Source organism: Clinocottus analis, unplaced genomic scaffold, assembly GCF_023055335.1.
Source record: "Clinocottus analis isolate CAN_PGR_092001 unplaced genomic scaffold, fCliAna1.0.p SCAF_17, whole genome shotgun sequence".
NCBI lineage: Eukaryota > Metazoa > Chordata > Actinopteri > Perciformes > Cottidae > Clinocottus > Clinocottus analis.
The window spans coordinates 16273812-16283811 of NW_027175898.1; the positions used below are offsets into that span (position 1 = coordinate 16273812).

The window sequence follows — 10000 nt, forward strand, 5'->3', positions numbered from 1 at the left end:
CGCGGCCGCGGCTCTGTGAGCTCTCCAGACTTTTCCTCATGAGGAGCTTCTGCAGCAACGCCGCGAGTCTACGTTTTGGGGATTTCACGTCTGTGAGTGGACGTGCATGTGCAGAAAGACACGCAAATGCACCGCAGGAGAGACTTGTTGCAAATGCAATAAGTCTTTGAAGTGCGTGCAACATCTGGCTCGGAGCCGGCTGCAGCTGCTCTTTGTGAGTCAGGACTCAGGTTAAAGAGTTAAAGTGTTAAAGAGTTAAAGAGTTAAAGAGTCACACGTCCGTACACTACAACCTGTTGCAAGCTCGCTCTCATGAGAGATTGTCTTCCACTAGAAAAGTAACACAACCAATGCTCCCACATCTGATCGGATACTTTTAAATGAAGTAACTTATACATTAAATAACGACGTGGAATAATTTTACAAATGAGAAACTGCATACCTCACAGGACAAAACACTAAAATGCTAAATATCATTGGCTAGATTAATGTCATCGTATATTTCTCACTGAATGAATACTCCTATAAATCTGTTTTACAAACACGGAAGCCAAGTATCAATCTTTTATTTATCGTATTGGATCAAATATGTTGACAAAGTTTTCCTTTGGGGACAATTTGCAGTAAACAAAAGGTAATGAATCGCAATATATTGCAGTATCGTGATAATATCGTATCGTGACTTAAGTATCGTGATAAACAGGCGAACGAGAAGGTAAAGACATCGTGAACAAAAGTTAACGAGACGGCAGAATACAACACCAAGTGGCTGCATGAAAAATAAATGAGCATAATGTAATAATAATAATAATAATAATAATAATAATAATAATAATAATAATGAGGAGGAGATTGTTTCTCCAACAAGGTCACAAAACTGAGTTTAGTCTCATTAAAGATTAAAAAAGCAAACATACGACGTGAAGGAGAAGTGTTTTCTCTGGCTTCTAAATATAGCCGCAGGCTGTGTGTGTGTGTGTGTGTGTGTGTGTGTGTGTGTGTGTGTGTGTGTGTGTGTGTGTGTGTGTGTGTGTACACATCTGTTTGCAGTATGGCAGCACAAAAAGCAAAGATTTACTACACGAGCCGACTCAAGTTTGCCTTATTAAACTCCAATAATGTCAAACCAGGACTTCACAAAGAGCCGGGGACCTGCCTCTGCTGTCAACACACACACACACGTACGCACACGCACACACTCCCGTGTGCACAAACACGCACACACACACACAGTTTCTTGACGGGCCGCCCAGCTTTGTAGGCCAAAGCTTACAAAGAAGAAGGAACGTGGTGATCTCATGTGAGACTATACCCTGGATATGAGAAAGTATATAGCCTGGAGCAACAGATATTCACACACACACACACACACACACACACACACACACACACACACACAGACAGTCGCACACACACACTTTCTTCCTGGTTTGTTTCTGTCACCTGAAGGCTGAGGAAAATAACAAGACCTTTGTTTAAAGGCCATCATGTCAAGAGTACAAAGACAATGGCTGCAGCGTGTATGACTCACCCTGCCACACACACACACACACACACACACACACACACACACACACACACACACACACACACACTCACCCTCCCTTGGGTGAGGCTTAGAAAAGAACATTCCCTCATTATAGCATCATAGCAGCAGTTCAAAGGCGGAGTGGGAGCACTGGGCTGTTACTGGGGCTCTCACTGGCTGCCATCACACCGACGAGTGCCACAATGTCACACACACACACACACACACACACACACACACACACACACACACACACACACACACACACACACACACACACACACACACACACACACACACACACACACACGCCAAGGCCAACGCTGGCTGACCGACAGTGATGTCAATTACAGACTAACACACTTCAAAATGACAAATAGTGAAAAGGCGACGCGAAAAAACTCAACACAGTGTCAATATAGTCGTGAGTGTGTGTGTGTGTGTGTGTGTGTGTGTGTGTGTGTGTGTGTGTTGCTCCTGCTGCTCAGAAAGTGACCAAAATGGGATTTTTTTTAAATTGAATTCCCAGGTGGCAGCGAGCCGCCGGAGAGAAGAACGTTTGCATTTGAGCATGAAGTTATTTTCTTGGAGCGGTGATGTCATCGCTGCGAATGAATCACTACGTGTTCTTTTTTTTTTTTAACCAAAAGCTTCTGTCCATGTTGTGAAAGGATGAATCTTCTGACCTCTGACCTCTGACACGAGGGTCAGATTATCAGGAGAGGACATCGTGACGCATGAAGCGTCCTCAAAAAATCATCAGGAGAAAATCTTCCACGATTTTACGAAACTTATTTCTGAAACTCGTCAAACTCTACGGACTAAACCGCCGCAGGACGAGCCGAAGCATCGACTCTGTGGACCGAGCTTGACTTTATTTCATAGCCTGGATTAATCCATCTTGCAATACTCATAATCATAAGATTCCTATTGCTATCCGCTCGTGCAGCTGGAGGAGAACAGAGAGGTGAACCTGCAGAGAGACGGCTGGATTTCATCATCATCATCATCACTACTGGGAGTCAAGATGAAGAACGAGGCTGTGGAAGGTAGGTCAGAGGGAGGCCAACTGCCTTGTTAGCCCTGCCTTATCTGGAGTGGTGCAACACACACACACACACACACACACACACACACAGACACACACTTATAATAAGCAGCACACAAATCTCCAACAAAACCCGAGTCAAGTCCTCGTCTGCCTCAAAATCCCTCATGCAGTCGGTATGACGGCATGCCGTATGCTGCTGGGATGTGTCAGAGGCTCACGTCTCAGTGTGAGAGTGTGTGTGTGTGTGTGTGTGTGTGTGTGTGTGTGTGCATATTCCCGTAAAAGTTGAGCGAGGAGTAAACGCTATCATGTTAAGTTGGCGTGTGAATGTCTTTCTTCGTCCCATTAGCTGCCAGTAAAATACTATAAATGTAAATGTGTGTGTGTGTGTGTCTGTGTGTGTGTGTGTGTGTGTGTGTGTTTCCATATAACATGAGCAGGCAGTGTGCGCTGCGATTGCAAATTTTTCCAGTCAGTCTCTGAGCTGCTGGCAGACAGAGACGGCAGACACACAGTCATCCTGCCGGTGCTCTGCCAAGCCGTCCCATGTGTCTGCCTCGCATCTGTATGCCGTTACACACACACACACACACACACACACACACACACACACACGGGCCAAACTGACAGCAATGGCTGAGAAGAGAGCTCATACTTTCTGCAAACTATCCGAGGATTCCTCGCATCATTCAGTCACTTTTCCACTTCCTGATCGACAGGCGTCGACTTCACGGTCGAGGATTTCAGTTATTACTTTCAGTAGAGCGACGTCAAATATTAAAAAAAGCTGTCAATCAGACGGACCGGGGAGGTTTTTCGGGGACGCTTTTCACCGCAACTGGCAACAGATGAAACCGAGAATATAAATAATCGTTCTCTATTTTTATCTCGACGACTTTCAGCTCTCAGAAAGCGACGAACAAAAAAAGGCCTTTAGTCGCTTATTCAATTGTAAACGTGCCATCTCGCCTGGAGCGTCCCCTTTTTCCTCATCAACAGTTTCAAAGTGTAACTCCCCACCACACACACACACACAGACACACACATGTGCGTGTGATCCCTCAGGATTTGGCTGCTCCAGCGGCAGCGGCAGTGTGACTGTGTCGGCCTTTGAAGTCAGGAGTCAGTAAACCTCTGGGAAACTGGCTGCAGCGCCGTCTCCAGCAAATAAAGAGCAGCTTCCCGAGGAAAGGAGGAGAAAAAAGAGCTCATTATGAAGTCGAGAGAGAGAGAGAGAGAGAGGAGCTTCGAGTTATAATGATCTATTTCAAAAAGCTCTGGGCCTTTGTGTCAAGTTAAGTCCGGAGTTTGTTTCATCTTTTTTGGGGGAAATACTTGCTCATTTCAAAAGCATCCGTCATTCATCTGCGTCTTTTTTTTCAAAAGCTTCCCATCTCTTCAACTCACACACACACCCACACACACACACACACACACACCCACACACACACACACAGTTTGGGATTAAGACTCCGGGTTTTAGCAGCAGAGACTTAAAAGAGAGGAATTGAGGAAGTCCATCATGCTTAAACAGACAGAAGAGAAAGAAGACGTTGACATTTCGGGGAGAGAGAAACAGCTCAAATCCTCGTTTCTTTACCTCAAACGTTTGAGTCCACTTCGAGATCGGCTCCTCTTTCATCCCCTAAATCCAATCTAAAAAGAAAAGAGTTGTATTTTAGATTCTCCCCGTCTGCGATTAGCACGCCGCCGGCGGCGTGAGCGAGGAGTGCGTCCGCGGGGCAGCGCCGGCTGCAGCCTATATATAAGCGCTGACGCCCGCGGCGGCTAAAGTAGCCTGCGTTCCCCTGATTCAGCCTCAGCGACGGATGCTTCAGATTCCTGCTCTCGCCGCCGTCACCGGAGGGGTGTGAATCACAACGCCGGACTCGTGAAGCTCACCTCCTTTGCCCCTTTTATAAACGCCGGCGTGCCAGAAAATGTGCCACTCGATCCCCCCCCCCCCCCCCCCCCCGCCCCGGTATCTGTTCAGGACGCACCTGGAAGAAATGGAAACGGGACCGGAGCGTTGCGTCATCGTGGGTTTCATCATTTAACTGTGAAAAACAGAGACGAGCTGCACAATTATTTAAAAAGTTATTGAGATGGCGATGCGGCCTGCAGCTATTTGAACATCGCAGGAGGAAGCAGGTTTGTATGACAGGCAAAATATGCGTCAAAATACAAACTAAATTCAAGTTTTACATGTTTTTTTTCCATTTAGTGGATAATAATGGTGTCCAACATCGGGTCATGAGGTCATCGACAGGATGAGAGAGGAGAAAACAAAAGTTTCCTCTGATACCTTTGAAATATCTGGATAACTTTACTTCTAAAACTTATTAAAATAAAAAAAAATTATAAATCTCCTTCAACTGGTCTTCACTGTCATGGAGGAAGACGCTGCCGACATCTGTTAACACATCGTCAAAGGAGGCGAGAGGAGGAAACAAGGAAACAAGGAATGAAACTAAACAACATCGTGTTCCTCGTGCGACTGGAAGGCCGATGACGGAGGAGGACGGTTGTTGTGTGTGTTTTGGCTCCGCCCCCTTTTTCTGAACTTAAGCTTTCATTTGTTTAGGTGCATGTCTACGTGTGTGTGTGTGTGTGTGTGTGTGTATATAACCACACACACACAGCATCTGATTCTCAGGGCGTGTGAACAGAAGTATGAGTTAAACGAGTTTAGGAAAGGTCACATTACAGTTTAATAACTACAATGATTCTGAAGCAGCAACTTTTTTCCTGGTATGCGAGTGTGTGTGTTTGTGTGTGTGTGTGTGTGTGTGTGTACTGTATGTTTTGGCCCTAAAACTGTGGGAGTGCCTTCCTCATCATCATCAACAACAACAACACAGTCCCGGCCCGGGTCTCAGAGGAGCCGAGGCACAGAAAGTCCCAGTCCGGTTCCCAGTCAGGTTCCCAGTCCGGTTCCCAGTCCGGTTCCCAGGAGCGCTCGGCCCTCAGGGGGGTTGTGTTGCCTTCTATTGTGAAACTCAACACAATGTTTCTACAAATAAACCAGTACACAAAGAGTGACTGTAATCACCACGTTAGCATGATGAGACGACAGCGTAATTACACTCGCGGCCACTTCAATGTCGTCAACGTGAAGTCGGTCCGTCGCTCAGGACTCGGCCTTTAATCAGGACGCGATCAGAAAGTACACAGACCCGGGATCGTCCTCTAATCGGAGCTAAATGTACCTCCTAGTATGTTGACTTCTGAAGATAACCTCTGCTTTACTGGGTTAGAAGCAAAGGCTAAAACCCCAACGGTCCATGTTTTGATCACGTGTGTTGAGTCACTGTGTGTGTGTGTGTGTGTGAGTGTGTGTGAGTGTGTGTGGCAGGACATGGAACAACATAAATCCTCTTCAGGAAAAATATAGATACCGTGAAAGTCGGTTTACAAGCCGCTAGTACCTTTGGTGGGTGTCCCCGCTGCAGCAAGCTAGCACTGCTGCTAGCTCTACGCAAGACCTGCTGTTAGTTGCCCCTAACGCGGGCAGTAGCAGCAACAGCTAGCAGGGAGCTAGCAGCAGCGCTAGCAGCAGCACTAGCTTGCTACAGCGGGGTAGTAGCATGTTAGTAGCAGCAGCAGCTAGCGGGGAGCTAGCTTGCTACAGCGGGGACACCCACCAAAGGTAGTAGCGGCTTGTAACACAACTTTTACAGTAAATGCTCCTTAAAAAAGTAGAATAATAGGAAGAGGAAACATATGACGTGTTAATAAACAGCCGATTTATGAACGTGTTTACAAGGTAAACAAGCAGAGATCAGATCGTCGCACCATCGAGAAGAACAGATCGAAATGTACCGTGAGAAAAAAGACTTTTGTTAGCTTCATTCTCTACGAGAGTGAGAATGTTTAGTGTAAAGCAGTTTACCAAAAGCTTAGTTATGCAGATCAGGTTATTAATCTTGAGTTTTTCTATCTCAATAAAGCCCGTTACATTCAATCAGTCTGCGTCAGCTCATTCCTGACCTCGAGGCAACAACAATGACGCCGATGAGAAGCGTCGTGCTTTTCACGAAGCGCCCGATGCAGGGTGTCGGTTATTAATGCGAGAAAAAAATATATATATGTATAAGACATTGAGGGTTAAAGGATAAGTCAGCGTTTAAAATAACACTCTATTGTTCTCCGTCAACGTTTCTTCTAAAAGGATCTCAGCATCGGTGACGGACGGAGGAAAAAAGCCACCGGGCATCGAGTGTCTATCCCTGAAGAAAGACGTCAAAGTTATGAAAGATAGAGATAGAGAAAGAGGGAGAGACGGAGAGAGAGAAAGAGAAAGAAAGAAAGTCGGAGTGAGCAGGTGACGCGGCTGCAGCTGAACAACGAGCCGTCTTTGATTCACTGCAGTTCAAACACATAGCAGGAGAATCACCTCACTGATGAAAGAGCGCCAGCCATATCAAACCACCGCATCTCAGCTCCCTCAGGCCTCGGGCAACACACACACACACACACACACACACACACACACACACACACACACACACACACACACACACACACACACACACACACACACACACACACACACACACACACACACACACACACACACAGGAGAGGAATCTCCAGAGTAACAATCTGAGCGCATGAAGATATTCATACCAGCGTGAAGGCGTGGGGAGCGGGCAGTTCATCCTGTCTCTACTGTTGGTATGGACACATATTCAAATCTCTCACACACACACACACACACACACCAGACTTTAACGTCTCTGGTGTCCCACCCCCGGGGGGCCTGTGTACCTGGACAGATGAAAAGTCAGAGGAAGAAGAAACAGAGGACGAGGTGATGGGGAAGGAGACGGGAAGAAGAACAGAAAGAAAGAAAGAAAGAAAGAAAGAAAGAAAGAAAGAGAGAAAGAAAGAAAGAGAGAAAGCAGAAGTCAAAGCCAGTGAAGCTCACCCGTCCGTCAGTCCAGTGTTTAAGCTCCCAGACAGACGAAGTAGAGGAGGGAGAAGTTATGTTTCCATTCAATCGTCACGAGAATTCAACTTTCCAAAATGCCCCCCCCCCACCCCCCCTCCACCCCAAAAAAAAAGCGACATGCTAAAATTCCTGCTTCCCAACAGCTGTGGGCTTGAGTGAATCAACAGGCTTCCTGAGAGGAAAAAAACTAAACATGCACAGGGAAAAACTTAAAGAGACACGCTGGTTCTGTCTTTTACGGTCAAAAGAAAAGGAGACAGAATTAAAGAAGCGTACGCTACCGTCCCCGTAATGTCCTTATCTGTTAAAGAAAAGCACTGTTTTTTAAATGAAGATGACATGAAATGAATCAGAAATACACTGTGTGCATTGTTGATGTGGTAAAAGACTATTCCAGGTGGAAACGTCTGGTTCTTCATGAAATGTCTACGTAGTGTGTAGAGGCCCATCTCCAGCATCACTCCAGTGTTCTGATGGTACTTTGTGTTTGATCATCGCCTTAAAGACTAATGGATGAGGAGAAAACCCTTGAAAACCCTTGAAAGCCCTGTTTTTTAACTTGAAACTCATTTAAAGCCTTCAAAACTCATTGAAAACCCTTAAAAACCCTTTTTGTTAGCTTGAAAACCCTTTTTACAAACCTTGAAAATCCTTGAACAAAACCTTAAAGCCTAAAAAAAAAATCTTTTTTTAAACTTCAAACCCCTTTTAAAAACCTTTGAAAAAAACATTTTTTTCCAAACCTTGAAAACCCTTAAAAATCCTTGAAAACCCTTGTGCCATGATGTTAGCACCATTTAAAAAAGTCTGATGTTGGAAGACGTTTTCTGAACTATATTCTTGCTTTAACTGGGTGGAGGAAAGGAGCAACTCTTCCTCTGACGCCTCTCAAAAGACATCAGAGGACGAGACAAAAGAAATTAAAAATAAATTAATAATAATATAAAAAGAGGATTCTTTGGGTTTCGGCTCAAAACGACCGGTTGAAGTTCCTCTCGTCGGTCTGGTGTCTGTAGCCATGGAAACCACAAGGATGTAACGCTCGGGATTATAGGAAGCGAAGGTATTTTTGCACCGATGCCCCACACACACACACACACACACACACACACACACATACATACAGACACACACTCACGCGATCAAAGCCTCGGTGTCCTCAGGAGTCCGCTGGTAAAGAAACGTATATTTTCTCAGAGCATCTGCTTCACATCCGTTCAGCTCTGCTGCTCCAGAAAGGAGTTGTTCAAGGTCGACATGTGTTGCTCAAGGGCACCCTGACCTGTTTACTTAACGCCCCGTTTGCTTCCCCCTCGCCTCCCTTTGGTCTCCTGGTTATACGAGCCGGACGCAGCGGCTGCAGCGGCTTCGCAGGACAGTTAAACAACCTCGCAGTCGTACGCCTCTGCAAACCAGAGCAGCGTCCAAAATATCATCATCCGAGTCAATTCAGTTTGTTTTATTTTGCCTAAAAAATAACAAATACAAGATTTTCCTCGGAGGGCTTTTAAATGTGTACACATCCCTGTCCCAGGACTTCACATCGGATCAGGAAAAACTCCCAAATAAAGATGATAAAACCCTTTTTACAGGGAAGAAACCTTCATAGAGCAACAGAGGAGGATCCCTCTATCAGGACGGACAGAAGCAACAGACGTCATGTGACCAGAAAGAGTTAAAGCACAGTACATGAATGTGACACAAACTATTCCTATAACGAGTAGTATACGTATAGTACACGGTCCAGAGTCCATGTCAGCCGTCATTTTGCGTGATATTGTCATGATTAGCATGTTCAATTCTTGAGCTATTGACCAAAAACAATGCCGGGATGAGTTCATGCTCGAGGACGCTTGTGCCCAAAAAAGTTGAGGAGAAACCCTCCGGACGGGACGAGCACGCGACCCCTGAACCCGGCGCGTTCGTGAGTTAGCAACACTAGCATGAGCGCATGCTACGCGCTCTTGTTTCCCTCCTGCAGACGACGGTGATGCACAGACATGACCAGTCAAGTTTAACCGGACGGAGAAAAGTGGATCATTTAGCATGTAGGTGCGCTCGGCTGGGCGGAGAGGACGATTACGTGGTGGAGTAAAGATGGAGGAGATGGAGAGAGAGAGAGAGAAAGAGAGAGAGAGCGAGAGAGAGAGAGAGAGAGAGAGAGAGAGAGAGAAGTCGACCCAAATCACAGAATAATCGACCGTGCGGTGCATTTAATGTCTGGACTGAAGGATCGGCGTCTTTAGCGTCGCTCTCCTTCAAAGAAAAGCTCGTCATGTGACACGTGAGAGGCAACGCCACCATGTTGTAGAGCAGTTACACACACACACACACACACACACACACACACACACACAGAAAGACACACTCTGGTGGTCAGACTGGCAGGCAGGAGGGAAGCTCGAGTGTGCTGGGATCTGACCAGTACACCGTATACCGGCTGCCAACTATCCACCACACACACACA

At 46.1% G+C, this 10000-nt stretch overlaps 1 protein-coding gene across 2 annotated transcripts in view; it reads right to left on the minus strand.

Annotated features, from left to right (window-relative positions):
- ppp2r3a (protein phosphatase 2, regulatory subunit B'', alpha) overlaps nt 1–10000 on the minus strand; it is a 52379-nt gene that overhangs the window by 34764 nt on the left and 7615 nt on the right. Inside the window, exon 1 of one of the 2 annotated variants that reach the window (XM_068580047.1) lies at nt 4180–4237. The exons of the other annotated variant lie outside the window; for it this stretch is intronic. The gene's annotated coding sequence lies outside the window, so the exon portion shown is untranslated. Of the gene's footprint in view, nt 1–4179; nt 4238–10000 lie in introns of those variants that run through there. 2 annotated transcript variants of the gene reach the window in all.